The sequence below is a fragment of the Macrobrachium rosenbergii genome, chromosome 21 (assembly GCF_040412425.1).
Source record: "Macrobrachium rosenbergii isolate ZJJX-2024 chromosome 21, ASM4041242v1, whole genome shotgun sequence".
In the NCBI taxonomy this organism is placed as follows: Eukaryota; Metazoa; Arthropoda; class Malacostraca; order Decapoda; family Palaemonidae; genus Macrobrachium; species Macrobrachium rosenbergii.
The window spans coordinates 37,064,273-37,071,772 of NC_089761.1; positions in this window are offsets into that span (position 1 = coordinate 37,064,273).

Consider the following 7,500-nt stretch of genomic DNA (forward strand, 5'->3'; position numbering starts at 1 on the left):
ACAGAATTTCTCCCTGAATGTAATGATATTCACGCACTCAGATTTAGAAATATTATTTCCCCCATTAATGGTAGCATGCGAAAGACATGAAGATTTTTGTAACAGAGAGAGAGAGAGAGAGAGAGAGAGAGAGAGAGAGAGAGAGAGAGAGAGAGAGAGAGAGAGAGAGAGGAGGCCTTCAAACATTTACTTCTAATATTTCAAATGTCACCTTACGAAGAATATAACTTTTATTCATATGCTGTCCTACTATAAGTCGAAAGGCCTTGCAACACTCCATTTTTTCTCTTTCCATCGTGGATTTTGTCTTTATTTATATATTCATCACGTTCCGTATTTTCGTGATTCAGTTATACATATATTATATAATTAAATAAATAGCAGTATGTCCTCGAGGTCAGAATCTTGCATCACGACGAGTTATTAAAATCTTCTATAAACACTAGGTAATTTGTGGTAAATCCTGGCTAAATTTTAGGCGGTTGTATCTGAGAAATTTTTCCGCGTGATTTGGCTTCTCGCAACTCCCCCAAATCCCTCTCGACAAGAAGTGAGATTAGTATCATTCTAAAATTAATTTTTACGATCACTAAGGGTCTTTTTATCATATCTGGAACCTAAAAGAATTTTTAATTTATAATTACGCGCAGCAGAAAAGCATTCATATTTTATTCACTTTCTAAATCGAGGATTTGGTGACTTCAAAGATGTCAGCTAAGTATCATGATGATCGTCATTATTTGGTAATTCATGACATTATCTTATATAATTCTTTCTCGTCTCTTGCTGGATAATACATATTGTTGTACCTGTGTTGCAGAATGTGTTAAATCATTCAGCGTTGTTAATGTTATGCATGTAGCAAACAGAAACTCCGAACTCCACAGGTGTCTGGAAACGTGTCGTGTGGTTAAAACGGCGCCTGAATAAATCATAACAAATCAATGATCCGTCCAAAGTCAGTTGTCCTGGATCTGACTTTAGACAATATATCAGTTAATTTCCGCTGTAAGCTAATGAGTAGTTTTGGATTATCTCTCCCTCTGTGTGTGAGTATATCTATGTATATCTATGTATCTCATGCAAACACACACACACACACACACACACATATATATATATTTATATATATATATATATATATATATATATATATAGACATATATATATATATATATATATATATATATATATATATATATATATATATATATATATATATATATATATATATATATATATATATATATATATATATATCTATGTATATATATAATTTTACATATAGATATAGATATATAGAGACATAGATACTTATATATATATATATATATATATATATATATATATGTGTGTGTGTTTGTGTGTCTGCAATACTTATATAAACGACAGAACGCATCACTTATTCAGCAAAGGTCGATAGCTATTTCCGATCATATTTTGTTCAAGAGGAAATTATTATACAGAAACCAATCCCTCAGGCTAATTTGCAATGATAAATAATCTTTGAAAACCCCTGTAGTTCTTATCGTTTTTTAATGAAATTAGTAAACCTCTCACGTATTCTTATTGCTTGAGTATTTGTTAATGAGTAAAGCGAAATCCAACACATTAAAGCTGTTTAATCATTTCTCTCTCTCTCTCTCTCTCTCTCTCTCTCTCTCTCTCTCTCTCTCTCTCTCTCTCTCTCTCTCTCTCTCTCATACTCGCGTTGTCTGGGTATTCAGTGATGAGTAAAACAAAGCTAAAGAAATTAAAGCTATTTAATCAACTCTCTCTCTCTCTCTCTCTCTCTCTCTCTCTCTCTCTCTCTCTCTCTCTCTCTCTCTCATATTCTTATTTTTAGGGTATGCATTAATGAGAAAACGAAATTAAACAGATTCAAGCTATTTAAATCTCCTCTCTCTCTCTCTCTCTCTCTCTCTCTCTCTCTCTCTCTCTCTCTCTCTCTCTCTCTCTCTCTTCCGATTTCAATCAAGATGAATTTAATTGAACCTCTTCCAATATTTGTGAATATGTTAGGGGTAATTAGGGTCATTTGTTATTAATAGGAGAATCCGCATTGCTTGTTAAACCGTTAATTATGAATACATATGAGAATTAAGCTGAATATTAATTTTGAGAAATAGATTTCTTCTTTAGGTCCTCTTTATATTTTCAGTCTCTTTTCTATACTATAGAAATTGTGATTAAGTCTTGTAGGATAAATTATACTAGTAATATTTGCAAAACAGTTATAAACAGTTGCATTTTTTTATTTCAGTTTTTTTTACAAATACAAAAAATGCAATTATTTTAATATTCTTCCCTGCTCTGTTGTTGGCTTTCCATGCATTAAGTACACCAATTTATTGATAGGTTTTGAACTCATGCCGTAACGTATTAGATTTTGGCAGCAAGTTGCTTACCTGATAAGTAAAAAGTTGAAGAACCACTCACTAAAATAAAGATATCTCATGTTAAGTCTATTTTATCTATATTCTCTTATTTTCCATCATATATTACCTTTCTTGCACGATAGTAAAAATTCCTTAAATGCGCTTAAAAGGATTTGTAACCTACATTTCTTCAAGAATTTTTTTTCATCCTTCATCCTTCGCATTCATCCTTTACTCCAGTTATTTTGAACAGACGTAGCATAAATAACCATAATCAATAGTAAGAAATTTTGTCCATTTAATATTCAAAGCAATTTTGAGCAAAGATTCCTTGAACAGGGAATAATGTCAAGAAGTTAATGTAATATTTAAATGGACACAGGAACTGTCGAAACACACACTCTCTCTCTCTCTCTCTCTCTCTCTCATAAATGTTTCATATAGTGACCAAAATCAATACTTTTGATAAATGTTTGAAGCTCTGACGACACTTAATGTCACAGCAGAAGAATCTTTGAGGTGAAAATATCACCAAAAATTTAAGTTTTACTGAATATCCCACGTACATTAGAATCGTTTTTGTTATTCATTTGTCGACAATGAAAAACTAGATTATTAATTTTTGTCGAATGAGTTATTCAAGTTCAGTCGCTAGTTTATTTATCTCAAAGGTAATTTCAATAAATCTGTGCCACAGATTTTGATTATTGGCACAAAGAATTAGGGCGAATGCATTTCCAAGTAAGATGGTATCATATTGCGACAATTAAAAGAGTAAAAAGAAAGCGGAAAAAATGCCCATCATAAAATGGATGGACAGAAAAGAAAAAATTACATCAGTACCGCTTGATTTCCTCTGAACTCGGTGAACTAGAAAAACAAAGCAATGCATAATTTTCCCTGAAGCGTTCGTGCAAGTGATATGGAAAGAGCGAATGACAAAGACTGCAACATTTTTGGCAAATGCTGAAACGTCCCAGAAAAACATTTAGATAAAAAAAGGCAAAATGCCATAACGGAAAATATCATCAGTAAATTCAATTTCGTGACAATGTAATTTTTTTTTTTTTTTGCAATGAAAATCCTCATGAATTTAGTCTTCCGGAAAAAAAGTGCGAAACACCATTGGTTTCATCAAAGACTCTGTAAACAGTGAAGATAAATTGATTTCATATTCGATTATGAAAAAGATTGATTATCGTACTCCATTTAAAAAAATGGATAAACGTGTGTAGCAGAATTTTTAGCTGTGAAGTAGGCCTGGTTATTCTTTATTTTCGTGAGTTTCTTTATTTCCAAGAGCTTCTGAGGGTTTTATGAAAATGAAATGTTAGAACTGTTATATGATTTTTATGGGTAATTATTTATATCATCGATATTATAAACATTCATCAAACTGTCGAGAGTATGTTGAATATATTTTCATGTATTTTGATGACCGAACTATGTCTCTCTCTCTCTCTCTCTCTCTCTCTCTCTCTCTCTCTCTCTCTCTCTCTCTATATATATATATATATATATATATATATATATATATATATATATATATATATATATATATATATATATATATATATATATATATATATATATATATATATATATTATATATGTATATATATATAAACAAAATTTTTAATGACATTAAATGTGCAAAGCTCTCTCTCTCTCTCTCTCTCTCTCTCTCTCTCTCTCTCTCTCTCTCTCTCTCTCTGATTATTTCCTGCTATAATGACAATTTAAATTTTGTTTCACTCGTTTAGTGAAATATGGATATTAATATATGCGAGAATCAGCTTATCTCACGAACGAGAATGAAAGAGAAAATTAAAAGATAACATCAACCCAGAAATAAAATAATGATGATGACGAAACGTGAAAAGAGGAAACCTCCCTAAAATAAAAAAGAATAAATTGGATAACATCAAATGTAGTAAAATAGAATAAAAATAAACGGCAAAGGGCGGAAGTCCGGCCTTCCACATTCCCAGCCCCATTTGTTGCGTTTATGAGATGCTCAGATGACGAACGCAAAAGCGCTACGATCCATTCCGGGCGTTTTATCTCCGACACTCCAATCCCAAAAATGTTGCAATAGATGAAACTTCATTCCTCCCCCCGCCCTAACTAAGCCCGGGAGGGAAAAGTTAGGGTTTTCTGAGTGCTAATAACGGGGTTCCTGTCCAGGTCTGTCAATTTGCATGAGGGGAGGTCAGGACCTTTAAAACTCTGCCAGAAAAAATTTTATATTTATTATTATTATTATTATTATTATTATTATTATTATTATTATTATTATTATTATTATTATTATTATTTTAAAATACTGTAGATAAGCGTGTCAGTTAAAGATAAATATATAAGTGTACAAATAATACGTGATAAGAGTGAGAAAAAGTCGAAAAGAATAAAAGATGTCTGCTTTATTACAGTTTTATCTGAATGTGACTGGTAAGGCTACAGTGATATCAGCTGCTAATATTTACCGTCAGCCCTGTTAATACATTATTACTGGTTATCCTTGAAAGGGCGATTATATATATTTTTAATAATATAACCAGATCATAAATATTCCGAACAGGCCATAAATAATCTCACAATATTGTAAGTCAATATATTCGTTGTTTCATTTATTTATTTATTTATTTAATGGGAAAGACAATGACTACCATAAAAGACAGGAAACCTTATCAGAAATTAGGGTCCTTTTCTGGGGAACCCAGCCACATCAGGATCCCCAGTCTCATTAACATTGCTCAGTTTTATTTTACTGGATTCAATTAACTCTGATAAAAACTCTCTCTCTCTCTCTCTCTCTCTCTCTCTCTCTCTCTCTCTCTCTCTCTCTCTCTCTCTCTCTCTCTCTCTCTCTCTCTCTCTTCTCACTGGCCTCTTGAGTGGCGCTAAATTGTTAATGAAAAGTAAATAATCTTTAATTTAGATTATACATTATACTGCATTCCATTACAAATACAAGTCATTTCAAAGTTACATATGCAACTAAAAGATACACAAACACATATATACACACACGCACAAACACACATTGTCCACCGGTACATTCTCTTATCGCAACTCTATCGTCTTGAGAAGCGACGCAAGGAAGAGAAGAACGAGGTAAGACCCAATAAACATTCCTGAGATTGAGATCTCACCTCCAGCATCCACGAGGAAGGAAACAAACGGCTTGCAAAGTTTCCGGGTATTCTTCCTTCGTGAAAGCTTCCCCAGATTTGATGCCAGAGATGAGTGGAAACATAAGAAGTTTGTAAGGAGGGAAAAATGGGTTTACGTTGACTCAGATTAAATTGTCACTTCTTTCAAATGAACACCATAGTCTTTGGAAGCTTGAAATTCAAGTCAATGGCCCCTTTGAACTTGTAGCATATGAATGGGTATCATGTTCTAATAATAATAATAATAATAATAATAATAATAATAATAATAATAATAATAATAATAATAATAATAATAATAATAATAATAATAATAAAAGTCATGAAATGGTAAATTTGACTTGTTTTGAAGATCTCTTACGTGTATTGGTTTTCACTTTTATTATATGTACCTGATACATATTTTTGGAACATAATTCTTCCTAATCATTATTGGGGTTATCTACGAGTATTAGCATATTGATCGGTTTCTGACAGAAGACTACCGTTTATCCTCATCTCAGTTAGTGAGAGAGAGAGAGAGAGAGAGAGAGAGAGAGAGAGAGAGAGAGAGAGAGAGAGAGAGTCTTCTGTACAGTTGATAACTACACGGAGAAAAGATTGACAGATTTTTGACAAAAGACGACGTTATATCTCAATCATAATTAAAGAGAGAGAGAGAGAGATGGCCTTCTGTACAGACGGTAAATAGAAGGAAAAGACTTTCCAGGAAGAAGCAGAATCTAATGAGTGATTTAGTACCTCGGCATTAAGGATTCTCATTTACCGGCGTTGAACTACGTAATTTATTCATAAAATCAAGTTAATTACCATTCGTCTCTTACCTTCAAGAGCTTCATCGGGCAGGAGGAAGTAAATCATATTTTTATTTTCCCCGTAGACAAGAAATATTTTTTTTTTTATTTATCAATACCAATGCTAATAACCGCTCCAAGAATGAGAGCATTTATGTATATAGTTCTGAATCGTCGTCAGTTTTGCATAATTTTTTATATAAAATCATTAACATTTGACGTAGAAATCGAATATTTATAGCAGTTAATATATTCATTTAGTATATTTCCATTCGAAATATAGGGATTTGTTACAGTAAAGTCCTATCTATCTATCTCCTATCTATCTATCTATCTATCTATCTATCTATCTATATATATATATATATATATATATATATATATATATATATATATATATATATATATATATATATATATATCAATATTTAATATATTCTTAAAAATATATATATACAATATAATATATATATATCTTCCTGCATTCTCATTCTCTATATATATTCATCCATCTTTACATGTGTTCAAAAAAGGAGCGCTCATTCTCTCTCTACTTTCATCCATCTTTACATGTGTCAAGGAGCGCTAAGCGATCGGGGAATCCCCGGATGTAGAACAGTATAAAGTTCGCTCATATTCATGACTGTTCCGCAGTATTGGACTTTCCATCACAAGGCGCGGACGCACGGAGGTCGGGGAAATTTTCCCTGAACTTATAGCAAATGCTCTCTCTCTCTCTCTCTCTCTCTCTCTCTCTCTCTCTCTCTCTCTCTCTCTCTCTCTCTCTCTCTCTCTCTCTCAATTGTCCCCATATTTTTTTTATAAATATTTTTTATCACCTTCTCTCTCTCTCTCTCTCTCTCTCTCTCTCTCTCTCTCTCTCTCTCTCTCTCTCTCTCTCTCTCTCTCTCTCAATTATCCCCATATTTTTGTTGTATAAATATTTATCTCTCTCTCTCTCTCACTCTCTCTCTCTCTCTTCCAAATATCAAAACCTCTATTTTGAATGTGGAAAATATTTTGATTTACCACATTTCTCTCTCTTTCTCTCTCTTGATAGACTTTAAATATGAGTATTCTCTCTCTCTCTCTCTCTCTCTCTCTCTCTCTCTCTCTCTCTCTCTCTCTCTCTCTCTCTCTCTCTCAATAAAC